General features: G+C 38.6%; 1 long non-coding RNA gene across 1 annotated transcript; it reads left to right on the top strand.

Moving 5' to 3' along the window:
- Positions 1 to 5145: 5145 nt before the first annotated feature.
- On the top strand, positions 5146 to 16201 carry LOC116786030. Its single transcript, XR_004356801.1, has 3 exons — positions 5146 to 5247; positions 6025 to 6092; positions 16027 to 16201. It is a non-coding gene; the product is annotated as an uncharacterized LOC116786030 (long non-coding RNA).
- The last annotated feature ends 229 nt before the right edge of the window (positions 16202 to 16430 follow it).

The following is a 16430-nucleotide window of genomic DNA, read 5'->3' as shown; positions in this document are numbered from 1 at the left end:
ATGCTAAAGACTTGGGATTCAAAAGCAAAAATTGTACCACACATGAGAAATGCTGTCTGTTGGGGGAGGGTTCAATAACTGCATTTTAGTGTTGCAGTGCAGCAGCGTGTACTTCATCTTTGACTAGTTTCTGTGAAGATCAATGTGAGATTTGAGTGAATTAGTGTGGGTAAGTGTTTGCAACTCAATAACTGTAAAATTATGATAGATACATTAATATTACTATATTGGCTTTCTAGAACATCCTGCAGAGGTTTGGTGGGTTTTGGGTTTTGGTGGTTTGATGGATTTTTGTTTGAGGTTTTTTTGTTTGTTGGTTTTGGTGAGGTTGTTGGGTTTTTTGGTAGGTTTGTTTTGGTTTGATGTTTTGTTTGTTTGTTTTTTGGTTTTGCTTACATTCACAACCCAGTTCTGGGTCAGGGTATGAATTTTCCTGTTGTATTTCTTGTGCCTTTTTGTCTGCTGGAACTTCAGGCATTATCCTCAATAGTAAATTTATTTAAATAAGGCCATCAAAAACCCACTAATATTTGTGTAGTTTTCTGAAGAAATATGATATTGTTTTCCTTGATCTCTTTTTAGAACTTGAAAATGAAAATATTTAGTTACACTGGATTAGTTTATATACCCTAATTTTTTATTTTATATATATAGAATATCATCATGGACTGATTTAACTGAACTCTGAAAAGGGAAGAATTGCTGATATTCTCACTTTGCAGACTGACCCATTTTTTTACTGATATTTGAAGAGTTAAGGGCCATATTAGTTAACATATTTTTTTCTACTTGGAGTGCCGAAATGTAGACAATTGCATCTTTACTTGACTTTTGCATTAAGTTCTGAGTTTTGGAAAAGTGCTGAGCATTTTCAGTTTTTTCTGAGTGCTGGCAAGTGCCTTACAGAATTGCCTGCTGTCTTCCTAAGACACTGATAAGGACAATAAGGAGAGCATCAGCAGCATTCCTTTTTTATTCTATCATATATAACACGCTTGTCAAGTGAAATACAGTATGGTGAGGTAATGACTGCACTGAGCGAGCAAGTTTCCAAGCAGGAGGCAGTACCCCGGCTGCTCTGTGACTGAAGCAGTTATGCTGTTTCTAGGACCTGAGCCAGCAGTTCTCACAGTTTGCTGTGCTGTGCTGTGAGTAGCCAGCGTGGGGTTCTGAAACCACCCCTGCACTCACAGCCCACGGACAACGTTTGCAGATTATTCGTGGGCTGCTCGTTCGTTGTTCTGTCTCTCTGCCAAACCAGGGCCCCCTGAGGCCCCGGGCAGGATGAGAGTACCTTTATCAGGTGCCATACGAGCAGGGAGACAGGAGTTTGGTACCCCCTACCTCGCAGCGGTCTGTGTTTGTCTCTGGCCAGGCGCAGGCACATAATGGCACAGTTCATGTTCCGGATGGAGGCGGTGAGAGAGCCTGCTGAGAAAAATAATTGAAAACGAAGCTGCATTTAAAAGTAATCAAATTACTCCTTGGGATTAAATTTTTAGAGCCAAATTTTAGCCCTCCTTATTCTACAGGAACACCTTGCCAGGACTGCATAGCTTGGCCCAGCTCCATGCCTGGGGAGAGTTTACTACTTTTCTGAGTAAATAGAACATAAGAAGCCAGATTCTCATTGCTTTTATGCTTAAGTAAATGTGCCAGTTTTTCAATTGAGTTCTCCCTGATTTATACGTATGTCCATGAAAGAAAACAATAAGAGAATGGCTCCACAGCTGCTAAGCCCTTACTGCTGCTCCTGACTCTGCTCCCAGAGAGCTTAGGGAAGGCACTGGTAATGAAAGATAAGAGGGCATGATTACTTGGGGTCTGATTACTTCTTCACTGATCCTGGACCAGCTCTGTCAGCTACAAAGTGGCCATTAGGATGAAGAGTGTAATTCCACTGTGACATCTAAGAAACGTAAAATTCCACTGCTCAAGGACTCCACCTTTAAGAGCTCTGGGGGATTTATCCTAGACTGTTTGTCTTACTGCCTTTTGACGTCTTATCAATGTTACTGAAACACAAGAGTAGAAGGAAGCTTTATAGTTCCTGTAAAGGAGAAGCAAAAAGAGGATGTTCAGAGGCCATGTCATGTTTCTCGTCTTCCAGACCACTGCAATTCCTAAGAGTCTAGTCATGGAGCTGCCAGGTTTTGTTATTCAGAAAAATTAAATCTGTCTCTGAGTTGCACTGCCTAGGAGAAAAATCAAAAAGAAACAAAATTCTGCAGTTACCAGCCATGAATATGATTTTTTGGTGCTTATGTCTCTAACAGGCTGTTCAGTGTGCCTGGACTCTTTCCTCTCTCCCTGGGCTGTGCACACATCTGCAACATGCACAGGTATGTAGGAGTGGGGCCTTCCTCCTTTGAGTGAGGGAACCTGATTTCCAGCTAACATCCCTGACACTTGCACGAGGAAGCACCTTGATTGTACTCCGTGCACCATAAGCACCCTGGCTACAGTTTCTGAGCAAGAGCTAATAACATGGTATGGGCTATTGCAATGAGATGTCTCGACGTGGAAGCTTAGATGTCTTACACAGTCTTGGGGAGCTGCTCTTAGAAAAAATGTGCTTTATGTGTATATATATACACATACTTGTATAGGTGTATTTCTGTGAATGTTTAAGCTAAATTCAAATTAGGAGTTTGAGTTAAACAAAGAGAAAGAAAACTGTTGGGGACAGTATATATATGTACACATATATATATATATACATATATATATACATACATATATGCTATAACTAACTGTGACAAATACTGTTGCACTGAGGTGTTGCATTATAACATATGTGTTTGTCTTGCCCATTTCTTATGCTGAGCCCATCAGCATGTTATTTGAAGATTTTTGTGTCATATATCCTACGCTGTGCTCTGACAGTATCTAAGGTCTACAGAGTGAGTTAAGAGTGGACTGACGCTTCGAAGACTGTCCCTTGCTGTTAGTTTAGCACTGTTTCATGTGAAAAATATCTTCAGATGGCTGTTTCTTTCTTAGATAACAGACATGTCTCCACTACAAGTGACAGCTCCATCCCTTCCACTTCAGAAAACAGAGGGTATCATTAAAATGTTGACATTCAACAAACATTTGTTAAATTTATCATAGTATTTATCATAGTATATTTCACAAAGAAAACAATAAATGAATATACCAAGATGTGGTATATGTCAAGATTTTAATGGAACCCACACTGTCGAAGATCTCAGAACCAACCATTTACTCAAGAAAAATGTCCTTGCTTATTTACTATTCTGGTCCTTGAAAATTGGTAGACAGGTCTTACTAAAATTAGATTTGTAGTGCCCCAAGGTGAGAGTCATCACATCTGTGGTCTCATTAGAAGACTTTTCTTCCTCCACAGATGCATCCATCAAAAGTAGTATGAGAGAATTCATGTAATGAAATTGGATTTGCTGGCCTCTTAGGAAACTTGGTTCAATATTCACTGAAATCAATGGAATTATTTAATTGGGACCTTCTGCTCAGTTTTGGTTTTGCGACCCTGGGTTCATAAGTGACAAGGCTAAACTGTTTTTTCAAGTCGTTTCCAGAACACAAAAGAACTTTGAAGTAATAACATGTCACTATCAGATTGCACTAAATCCGTGGGTGATTTATGACTAAATGTAAGCATTTAGGGGCATAAAGATATCGAAGTTGCTCAGTTAGATCAGATCCATTCAGACTCGGAAAATGGCCACATGAATGAAAAGACATTATAGGAAATCATGTACTAGAAGAGTGTAACCATAGAGTAATTTTCTTCCTGTCTTCTTGTCGTATTCAAAGAGCTCTTTACTTGAAGTATACTTGTTTATTTCCTCCTATGTTGTGTTAGTCTTCTAATATAACCGTGAAAGGTCTTATTGTCCACAAAAGAATAAAATACCTGGTGCCAAATTCTGGCTTTCTCCCAGAAAGCAAATACAAAGCAGATACAGCGCTCAGCCTCTCTCTCATTAGTTTGATGGCAAAATTCCCATTATGTCTCCTGCCACTGGAAGAACTTTTTCTATTGAGACTTAATTCACAAAATATGTCACAGAGTCAATCAAAAGGATTTTTGAAACCCTTATTTAATTTCTAAAATTGTATCAGGCAGAAATCAGGAAAATCTATTAAAGTATGGAAAATTAAAAAAACTCCATGGTTTTTATTGTCTTTTAAAAAATTGTCTTCCTATATCTTCATTAGCTTATTTTTTACCTGTTAAAAATAATCAAAAAACTACTTCATTATGACCTAACTGAAGTATGCTCACTAGAAAACAAATCTCTAACACTTTCTTTTCTTTTGCATTGAGGTCGTATTTCTGGTCAATCCAAGTTTTCCTTTATACCAGCTTTTTGTTTTGGCTAATAAAGGAAAAATAGCACCCACCCAAGTGTGCCTTTCGTCTTTAGCTGTAAAGGACAGAGATTAAGACTGCAACATCCAAGAAGCCAAAAAATGTTATCACTGATCTCTAATTAAGTAGTCCCTTATCAAAGGACATCCATACACAGACAAAAGAAAAACTCATCATTTAAAGGGCCAGTAGTTATTAAATATGTATGAGAAGATAACAGTAAGGCTATGTTCTCTTAGCATGCATCATATCCCACGGTGATTTTTTACTTATAAAACACTGAACTGATTGCATACTGTTTTGCTCTGTATCACTCACAAGGACTACTCTTGAGTAATGAAGTGTAATTAAGAGGAATTGCATCTATCTCTTCATTCAAAGCCAATGATTTCCTTTCCCATTAGTTACACTCTGGAAATACAATGCTTTACAGAAGAAATCTTTACCATTGATTTAATTGACTCAGCTGTCTTCAAATGTTAGAACTTGGTACCAATGGCTATATCGTTTTTGTGCTTCTGCTTAGTTCAGAAGTCAAACAAATATAAACAATATTCCTTACCACTCATCAGGACAGATTATTAGACACAATGTAAAGCAGCCATTCCTGCCTTTGAAGAACAAAAGGTATGTGTGGGCTTTTTTTGTTTGTTTGTTTTTTGGTTTTGGGGGTTTTTTCCCCTCCTGGGAAGTTTATTTGAATTTGAAATTCAGGTAATTTTCTTTACATTTTTTTTTTCTTTCTTGCATTTAACTACTATGCTTTAGAAGATAATGAAATACTAGCAGAGCTGGGGATATGTAACACCTAAGGGCCTGTTTTTTAACTACTAAAAATCTGCACTACCAGTCTGTGATGTTGAGGTGAAGAGCATAGAAACTGAAGGAAGGTTGGTGCCCCCTCAGAACTGTAGCACCTCACATAGATGTGCTATTCCTTATGGCTGACTACTGACATCTCACTAAGGGTAATAGTGGCATCCTTTACATCTCACTGGAAATTCACAGTCATTTACTGAGAAATTCTGAAGCCCAGTAATTATATATAGGTGAAACTCAATATAGGCATGCTAACAAGAGAATAACCTAAACTTTTTAGAATATGAGCTTATGAAATGGGACATGCTGTGATTTCATAAAATCATAGAACAGCTTGGGTTGGAAGGGATTTTGAAGATAATCTAGTTCCAACCCCCTTACCATGGGCAGGGACAACTTTCCCTAGACCAGGTCTAGGTCTTCCATTTATATTTAACAATCCTTTATCTTGGTCTTCAATTATGGAAGTACCTTTGAGTGAAAGAGTTAATTCAACTACTCTCAAAAGCTAATATGGACAAAATAAGTGACTGTCACTAAAATAATTGCTGGACAGCATTGGTTCAGTTTCTTCCAAATTTTTTACCAACAGTTATTTGCAATGCATTTCATCAGCAATATTGATGCCTGCCTTCAAGAAAGCACAAAAGGGATCACAGAGACTAAGAAAACTTTTCTGAATTGGAAGGTGTTCTAATTTACAAATGGGTGAAATCAGAGAGATTGTTAGTTATATAAGTGCTTTCTGGACTACTGCTGGCTTTTCACAATGGGATTAAAGCAAGTCATCTACTTTCCTAAATGAATGGATTAGGTTCATGAGATAATTCATTCTTTTCTCTTTCCAGACTATCATCTAGTCTGAAATCACCATGTCCTTGCTCCATCTCTGCTCTGATCAACAGAATGAGGCCAGGTTAGTGATAGAGAAGAGGTGGCATTATTAAGGGTGCAATTGTCCCACTCTCTGTCCACACACAGTGTCCAAAGAGAGGTTTCTTCCCATGGAAGGCTGTGTTTTTGCACCACACCATGCTCAGGCTTCAGGAAAGTGCCTTCTTTGTGTCTGGAAGTAAGTCCTGATTGTGTCCTTTGTCTGGGGTAAATGGAGGACTTCACAAAAAAATTAGGTTCAAAGGCTTCCATAATGTTCACTGTGCCAAACCACAGGCTAAACAGCATTTGATCAGTGGGAGTAATAGGGTAAATCTGCCTTTTTAATGCTTTTAGCTTCATAGAATAAACCAAGTCTACTGCAAACCTCAGGCCTCTAGTTTCCTGCTACCAGTGCCACCACTGCGTTAATGGTCATCAAATGTCAAGAATCATTTTCACCTTGGAAAAAGCCTGGAACAAGAAAATGATGACTAAATGAATCTTGAATCTCAGGGATAAATATGTAATTTATGATACACCACGGAAGGAAGGTTACCTGTATAGCACTTCCTCGGTATGCATATGCATGCATAGAGAGGAGAATCCTTTCTCCTTCAGTCATGGTGCACATTTGTATTTGTTAAAGACAGGGAACAGATGACTGTTTAATACGGCAAAGAACTATAAAAGCATTTAATATATAAATATATAAAAGTAATGTAAAAAGTTTTTTAATGAAGTATTGTAAACTAGCTTCTGAAGAGTCTTATGGTATTTTAAACACCTACCAATGAAAGAGATTACTTTTAAATATTTTATTTCAGAGTTCATAGGAGACCTCAGACAGTTTGTTATTCATTTCAACCTAATGCAAGCAATAACAAGCTTACTGGATAAGGTGTCTCCTTTCTGAAATGCTTTGACTCTCTAATGTTCATTATTAATTGTTTTAATATATAATTCATTGCAATTTATAGTACATGTCTGAACATTCTTTAGGAAATCGGGCTAATAGTGTCTCTGGACATTAAAAATGCTCTGGACAATGTATTTTATTACTTCTCTGTTACCGTCTGTTTTGAAAATTCAAGGAACTCTTAAAAAGGAGAGATCATTAAGAGGGCAAAAATATCCAAGTGGCAAAACAATAACATTCTTCAGCTGCTAATAATCTCTGAACTGCTAGAAATGCTTCCTGCAGTCTGCGTTTTAGAAACAAAGGCTAATGATGTTTTGTATCCTCGGGATCCTCAATGGTGTCATTAGTACGTTCTCTGTATAGCTGAAGGAGCAGTTTGGGACCTGGCTTTTGCAGTATCCCCCCACCCTGTGCAGTGTGGGTACTCACTGGGAGCAGCAATTTGGACACCCCAGTACAAGTACTGAGGGACGGAGCACAGGGCAAGCATCACAGTAGTGACAAGCCTTACCGTGGCACGTGGCACAGCCTGCTTCATGGCACACCAACTCCAGTGGCAGTAGGTGGGGAGAGTCAAAGTCAGTCTTGTAGCTTAAGTATGCCCACTATTTTACACTACCAGAGAGGCAGCCTTCTAGCTGCAGGTGCTGGTAATGCTGGCTAGATTTACCTATTACATTAAGTAAAGAGCAGCAAATCATTCCAGAGCCGTTTTCTGTCCCATTCTGTCCTGTTTGTTCGTACAGTGTCACCTCCTGAAGCTACACAAAGGCCTTACGAGGTGCATTGGGGTTGACCGGGAAACAAGGTCTGTAGAAGATATGAACCATTTCACCTACGAAATTTCTTCCTAATTGTGGCAAATCAGAAAAGCACTTGATTTTGTTAACCATGGGGCCTTCTTGTGTCCAGGAGCTCTGGTTTTTATTGTGTCTTAACAAATCCTAGGGCAGCACAATGATGGTTCAGCGCTTGAGCTCTCACAAGCTACAGTGACAGAAGTAGAAATAAATAATAAATGTAGCAGGGCTCACAACTCCCAAAAGATTGATGTTTGCTGATTTTGGAAGCCACCAAATACCCCAATATCTCACATTTCAAGCACAATAAAATATGTAAATTGTGTAAAACTTAGGGAGATGTGAAGTCCTTTTTTGACCTTTGTCCTTCTGGCACTGCTGAATTTAGTAAGCCTAATCTTGAGGCATCTGACTGGCTTAACCCTATCCTGTTTTATTTTTTTTAACATCACTGATTTACATGATAGTTCACCTTAGACAGGGCAGTGAGCCTTTGATATTTGATCCCCATGGGACTGTTGATTAATAGAGGCTGAGTGGAAAAGTTATAACTGCAGAAAATGAGAGCAAATGAGAGTCCTGGGATCAACAATGATTTCAAATTACATTTTTGTGTATATGTGTAGTCAGTGCTTTAGCATGTCAATAGCTTTTAGTGTACTTTAGGAAAAATGCTCTGAACATTAATAATCTGTAGAGCTGAGCTATCTTAGTTCAGATAATTGTATAAAAATAGCACCATCACTGTGTTAGAAATGAAACGAGAAAAAAATTCAACTGCAAAAAAAGGCATCATAAAAGCAGGAGACTAAAGAAACAAAAGTGCTAGATAGCTGAGAACTGTGCAGTTTCCTCCTGAAGGCACAATAGGAAAAAAATAATTCCTTTACAAAGCAAGATCCAAATTTGGGGCATCAAAGAAATATGAGAAGTAAGATGTAGGCTTGACACTGGGCTGGACAGCTGACCTCATTGCTTTGGGCTGTTTGGGAGCAAACAGAAGTTTCTGCATTTTCTGTATTCCAATTTTGAAAGGGTGACTGTGTGGTCTAATAGCCCTGGCTACACAAAGCATCTGACACTTTTACATATGACCACACATGACCTTTCCTAATGTGGAAAAAAACTATGAATCCCCTTATTCCCCCTGAAAACTAACAATCAGTCGTGTTACATGGATGTAATAAAACCTCCACTAAAATTTGTTGATCAGTGTTTGGGACACATACAATCACATTTTTAAAAAATGTCTTTGGAAAGTGTAATTGCAGTATTCTCAAATTTTGTTGGTGACCTTCACTGAATTGACTGTAATTTGGAAATACTGTGAAATCCATAAAAGCTACATTTTGTAACCAGCCAAATGTTGAATGTGGGTTATGATTTTCAAGGAATGTGAATAGCTTAATATTTTTATTTTATTTTACCTGTGATTAGTTGTACATGGAATATTAAAGTTGGCTTTTTACAGTCATATAGCTAGGGGCATTTAAATCAGACCATAGATCTCTCTTCTAAGTACAAATCAGAAGGGCAGAAACCTAACAGTTTTGAAACATATGGTTAATAGGCCTATATTTTTAATTTATAGCTCTATGATTACATTTTATTTTTCAGTTTGTAGTTACTGGGAAATGAATCTTCACATGGTCCTTAATTATTTTTATTTTAGCTAATGAGATATGTTGCTGCAGTCCAAACTCTAGGTACATAATAAACAAAAGCTAATAGAAGGAAATACTGACATTCTTTCATTCTTGTTTTCTTACTGAATATTATTTAGAAATCTTTCTTTTTTTAACTTTCTAACTACTGAGAAGTGAGTTTGTTTGGTTTTTTTAATGATTGTTCTACATCTCTAAATTTCATTGCTGCGCTCTGTGTTGGGTTTTTGAGAGACCTCAGCTCTTATTTCCACCAGAGCAATTGGTATAATTTGGGAACAAAAAAAAATAAAAGGTGAAATAGCTCAGTGTAGTAAGAAAAGGCTGATCAGATGCAAGCAGGTGTCGAGGCCAGTGGGAGCCAGAGCGCTCACACAGCCCCTCTGACCAGACACTCAGCACCTGTGCGGTGTCTCCCCTCACTATCCAGCAAAGCAGGGAAACAGGTCCATCTCATTTTTCAGATTGGGAGCTGAGGGAAGGAGAGGTTGTGCTTCAGGTTGAGCACCCATCCTGAATTACACAGTAGGAGCAGCCCCTTTTCCATTAAATAAGCTATGTGCTGGATCTGCAGTGGCCCTGGGACAAGGTGGGATGGAGTGCTACCATGGCAGACTCTAGGAGGAAGATGCAATACATCAGTGCAGCCAGGGTCACCTCCAGTGCCACCACTGTGACTGGGGAACAGGGTATAGGACCATGAGAGACAGATGATTTGGAGGAGAGCAGGGATGATCAGTGTTCCACTCCTGCTCCCAGGAAATGCCCACTCTGCAGGTGAAGGCTTACAGAAACATAAGGTGACACAATACTATTTAACCTCCCACCACTAGTACTCCTTGTCCCTGAACACTCTACTTCTATGTGCATGAACCCTTTCCTTAATGCTCCAGGACCTTCTGAATCCTTCAGCAGATACAGGGCAGATGCATGATTTTGTTTGTCTAAATGGCAACCATCTACCAGAGTGAGACCTTCAAGTTTTTGGTAACTGGCTCATTTGCTCTCGCACCTGACTTTTACAGGAGTCATCACACTCTCTGGGTTGTAAGCATGGGTAGTTCTCATCCAGGCAGGTAATGTGAGTAATTCCTGGTGCTGGGCCTATTCAAGGATTTCAAATTAAGCTGTGTTTCCTTTCTACCTCCTAAATTATAGAAAAGCAGGGTAATATATTGTTATGTATAAATTATCTTAGAAATACGTATTCTTTGACCTTCATTTAAACAAGCTCTACTAGTAATATGGGAATAAGGAGAATGGGGTTTGACATGATTTCCAGTGAGGTATTTATAGAACTGTTTGAACAGATTTTACAATAATTAAAACAGAGTATAGGTTATGTTAAAGTAAATGAAGTCAATTTAATTCATCATCATTTTTACACTGTTGCAAATTAACATAACAATGACAACTATAGTTGTCACTGACTTGAGCAGCAGTAGTTAATCATTGCAATTAATCATTATTAATACATAATTCACAATAATCAATCATGCTTGACTTTAGGATCATAGTGGGCTTATATTAAATACTATATAAATATATAACAGCATTAATAACTGTCCAAAACCTAGGAAAATCAGGCCCCCATTTCCCATTTTGATGTAGTGTTGTGAGCTGTAGCTGCCATGTGTCTGCATTTGTTAGGACTTGTTTAATTTGAATTCATCTTGACAGGTAAGAATTAAGATTGCTGCATGTATATGGAAGTTGCATAAATGCCCCATATTTGTCTAAGGTAGCTGTTGTATGCCTCACAGATCTGTTAAGTCAATCTGGCAAAACTCTTTTGCTCTGAACTGAACTGGTGTTTTTGCCTGGCAATTCTCCTCTCTCTACCCGTGGCGTGCTGAACATCATGAAAAGTAACCTTTGGTTTTGAGATTAGGTCTCAGTTCCTCCTCAGCTTCTGTGCTCAAAATTTGTTGAGGAAAGGCTGCTTCTGGGGTGGACACTGTGCTGTGGTTTATACCTGTTGCAATACTGCTGGCCAGGAGCACAACAACCTTTGAAAAGTAGTTTTGCAGGCTGCCTAGATGGCTTTACAGGCTGCAAGTCACCTGTATTCTAGAAGTCCATCCTCCAGACCATGTTTTGGTTTAGTTCTTTTTAAAAATTTCTGTTTATGGGCTCATCTACTTCTCTGTGAAGCAGAAGAGCAATGACATAAATTAAATACTTTTTCAGAAAGCTTCAGAGTACTACTTTTCAAGTTCAATCTGCCTAGACATTGTAATGAGTCTTCTTTGCATGAAAATTAACTGAAGTGATGGTGTTTGTCTTAACAAGTCACCATCATACATGATGAAACCCTACTTTTCTGGGGGTGGCTGAACACCTGCCTGCCCATAGGAAATGATGAGTGAATTCCTTGTTCTGTTTGGCTTGTGTGTGTGGCTTTTGCTGTACTTGTCAAGCTGTCTTTATCCCAATCCATGAGTTTTCTCACTTTTTCTTTTCCGATTCTCTCCCCCATCTCACTGTGGAGGGAGTGAGTGAGCTTAGTTGCCAGCTGGGGTTATCATAGAATCATGGAATATCCTGAGTTGGAAGGGACCCACAAGCATCATCAAAGTCCAACTCCTAGCCCTGCAGAGGATCATCCCCCAAAAGGCACACCATGTGCCTAAGAATGTTGTCCAAACACTTCTTGAGCTCTGGCAGGCTTGGTGCTGTGACGACTTCCTTAGGGAGCCTTTTCCAGTGCCTGACTGCCCTTGAGGTGAAAAGCCTTTTCCTAGTATTCAACCTAAACCTTCCCTGATGCAGTTTAATGCCACTCCATCAGGTTAAACCATGACACCATGATTCAGACACATATTGCACCACAAAATAAATTAATTTATTGTAAATGGAAGGCTATCATAGAGCTATATTTTTTCTCTTGAAGAGTGAAAAGAAAATACATATTTCAATTGGAATGAAATATTTTAATTTGCTTTAAAGAAAACAGGAGAGAACACTGTATATATATGTAAGGAACTGCAGTAATACTTAGTGCAAAATGACTGTTGTTACAGCATACAACAGTGCTCAGAGAAAGCCAAAAATTCAATACAAACAAAACAAAAACATTAAAGTTTGGTAGCTATATGATTTCTGGACAGAGGGTAAAGACCCACTGGAAAAGCTGCTAAGTGCCCTGGTACTTTAAACATGCAAAGCATGTTTAAAAGCAAGTGCTTTTTTCTTAACCAAACAAAATATTTCAAAAGCAGCAAACCCCTTTTAAATTCCTCCATGAAATGAAAGTCTCTTCAAGGGTAGTTTGGCAGAATTAAACTGTTAATTCGTCAGATTTCAGCAACGTCTGATCTCTGAATAGCATGCATACTGTTTGCTGCCTGAAGGACAAGCAGAGCCACATGACTCTTGCAAGTGGGTAGATGTCATCAGAGCAAACTTAGAACAGCAGGTAAAAAACAGTGCTGTATTTGCTTCAAAACAGGCCAGGCCACAGGGCGCCATCCACTATCATGTAATGAATTCGAAATTAGTCCTCTTACCACAGGTATAATTTCAATATTGTTTCCTTTTTTTTTTTTTTCATCTTGCCAATAATTTTTTTCCTGAGTTTAAGGATCCCTCATGAAACTGTTATTTTTATCATGCTGCAGTACCTGTCCTTTGGGAAATCACTCCGTGCCCAGCCAAGGACACAGGTTTGCTTTTCAGCTTCAGTCCAGTCCTTGGACATATGTCTCTCCTGTCTTGTCAATGACACTCTTACTTCTGTAACTGCTGCACTCAGGGAAGATGCTACCAGAGCAAATTATTTCTCTGTGTACTGTAACCATGCACAAACTCTGAAATATGAGACTACCAGTAGCATGGAAGACATGGGAATAAGACTCTGATGTTCACCTTGTTTCTGAGCCCTGGCAGGGACTCAAAAATAGGACTTTTATTTTATTAAAATATGACTGTACTGCCTTCTCACCCTGCATGTTCTCACTGTTTAACTGTGATAAAATGATTTATTAACTAAATTAAATCAAGAATGGATTCCATCTTTGTCCTTGTATTTTTTGCTCAGAACAACACATAAAGCTGGATGGAGGTGAGCAGAAAATTCTTGAAAAATAATGTTGCTGTTAAAAAAATATTTTAAGCATCTCTCTTACTAAAAACTAACCATTCCCAAGGTTTTCAGTTAAAAAAGCAGACTTAAAATGACCTGAGATAAAAGAAGGTCATATTATGAAGAAGATACTAATAAAAAATCTTATTAGAAATATGGAAATTGCATCCAACATGGGGTTTTGTTTTACGGATTAAAAAACACCCTTGACTTCAACATTTAAATTTTCAGGTCTTGGTTCTGAGGGAGGAATCATACGCTGAGTGCCTTGACTTCCTGAAGAAAGTGTGAGAGGAGTGGGGCAACTCAGAGTTGAATCCTAACCAGCTAAACTGTAAACAGGGAGATCTGCTATGGAGGGGATGAGGAAAAACCCCATCAGTGGTGGATAAGTACTCTGTTGGTTTGGAGATCCACCTGAGATTGCAGAGGCACCTTTGTCCAGCTGGGGTCCACAGCCTGAAGGATACCACCAAAATCTTTTTTTTGTTTCTTCTTTTGGTAATGAAGGACTGAGCAGGGTTCACTGCTCTGATTGAGGAGAGCAGCAGCAGCAGATGCACACAGGTGTGAGCCTCGATGCTTAGGGGATTCAAGGTTAAGGACAGCATAGGGACCTTCAGGTTGAAGTGGTAGCTGGTGCCTGGTTTCGAATTGCAGTTTTGGACTGAGAGACAAGTGCCCTTTGTAACCTGCCCTTGCGATGCTAGATCTGTAATTGTGTCCAGCTCTCTATCACTCAGTTCTCACAGATTCAAGACTAAGAGAGCAGACCCTCTTTTTAGGCACATTTTTTTTGGTCTTATTTATTTATATCGGTCACTCTTCTGTTGAGGAACTATTACTACCCAGATACGAAGTGCAGACTGAAGGACTCATCAAGATTGAGGCTCTCAAGAATACTGGATTGTAAATAATAATAATGTGTTTACCTTGTCTGATGTGGTTGGTTAGAAAACTAGTTGGTTTCTGAAATACAGTGAACCTGTAAATTTTTCAGTAAGGTCTTGTGAAGAAGAGTTAAGTAGAGCTTTAAAAAGACAACCAAATTACTTTCTTCTAAAGAATTTCTTTTTGTGTGACGTCCTGAATATAAATAATCAATTTATTTCCCTTCTGCTGTATTTTCCATTGCAGCCCTGTGAGTCTCATAAGTAGAACAATTATGATTCTTTTAGTGGCAGACTGAAAAACAAAGTTTAATTTTTTTTTTAAATTAACATAATAAAACTCTGTAACGTATGATGGGAGAGTGTCCTAAAAATAGAGATAATAAAAATAATAAACAAATATACAAATTAAAATTCTAGTTATATATGAAAGTAGTTAACTTAGGAATATACAAATCAATTACTGTGTATGCGACTGAGTGACATTGTCACATTGACATGTTGTTGCAGGCATGAGAAATGTGTTATGCTATATTCTTCTATTCCTCACATCATTTAGTGCCCAGAAATTATTGTAAATCCAAACAATGGCAAATTAATTTGCATATTACTTGCATAACAAGCTGAAGGCATCTGTGTCAGTAAAATGGATATATCTAAACACGCAACAGAATATAAATAATTGTTTTTCAGTCTTTGTTAAAGTTTTGGCAAAAATCCTAACTGTTCAAAACTGAGGGGTCTTGACAGCCTAAGTTGTGAATGAGGACTCTGAAAATCTGTACTCCTCTGAAAATCTGTGTATTTCCTGTGTGTCCCTTTGCTTGAGTTACCAAAAGATAATTTTTCCCAGATGCCAGTTTGCTGTGGGTTTTTTCATACCTTAGACCTCCTGGGTACCAGGGTACTCTCAGCATTCATTGCTCTTACATGAAGATTGAATGATATGAAAATGTACTCCAAGGGTTGGTCTTCAAAAATACAAGTGCTTCTTACCTAGAGCCACTTATCAGTCAATACTGATAAATATTTGCTTGATAAGGTTCAGGTGCTTGAAGGGAAAACAGTGTAAACAATATGTGAGTAGCATCAAGAGGAAAACATTGTGTTTCAGTATTCACGTTGTATGCAAATTACCTTGGTCCTGGGGACCTCTCTCCCTTCTCTTACCCGCAGCTATAATTCAGTTACAACTCTCATGATATCCACTCTCACACACATCAGTATTGGTTTTTTGGTTGTTTGAATTTTTTTTAGGGAGATATGGTGGTAGCCAGCGACCTTCCTTTTGCATCCTGTTTTTCATTTTAGTCCTATTTCCAGACCCCTGACAGTTTTTGAGCAAGAGGGATCTGCAATGTCTATATGAAATCTGCAGTACAGCTTGATCTAGATTTTATTATTATTGTTATTAATTATGCAAACATCCTTCGTCACTGTTGAGTCGCTGCTTTGACAATGTGAGCTGAAAAACATCCATGTAGATGTAGAGCAAGAATGCTAAATTTTTCATGTTATTGCAATAAAGGGGAAGGCTGAAGGAAGCATAGATAACATCTTTATTATTGAACCGAGGTGTAAAAGTCATGGTTTTCTGTGTTGTTATGTTCCTGTCAGGAACCAGCTGCTGGGGTATCCCAGGGTTGGTGTGAATTTGTGTCTGTAGCCACCTGAGAAATGCCACAGCTGTGGCCTGGTGAGGCTCAATGAGGGCACCCAGAAAACAGGCAGCAGAACTCCTCAAGAGCTTCCCTCCATACTCCTGCAACCCTATTTGGCTGATACTTGGAGATTGCTGCTTAGACTTTGGATTCAGAGGTATGAACACACTCATTTGTTCCCTATCTATGCCCACAAAGACGTCACTGTTGCTGTGCCTGGAGCTCTTTCCGCTCCTAAGCCCAGTTTAAATTGCCATTTTATGAGGTTATTTGAAGAGCAAGACACTATCACAGCTCAAGACCTTACCAGTAATTATACCTTGGACACAGTTAGAGATAATCTCAGTTATCAGTCACCTG

This window comes from Chiroxiphia lanceolata, chromosome 4, assembly GCF_009829145.1.
Source record: "Chiroxiphia lanceolata isolate bChiLan1 chromosome 4, bChiLan1.pri, whole genome shotgun sequence".
NCBI classification, from domain to species: Eukaryota; Metazoa; Chordata; class Aves; order Passeriformes; family Pipridae; genus Chiroxiphia; species Chiroxiphia lanceolata.
Note: the sequence above shows the minus strand (reverse complement) of the source record. Positions and strands in the feature narration are given on the sequence as shown.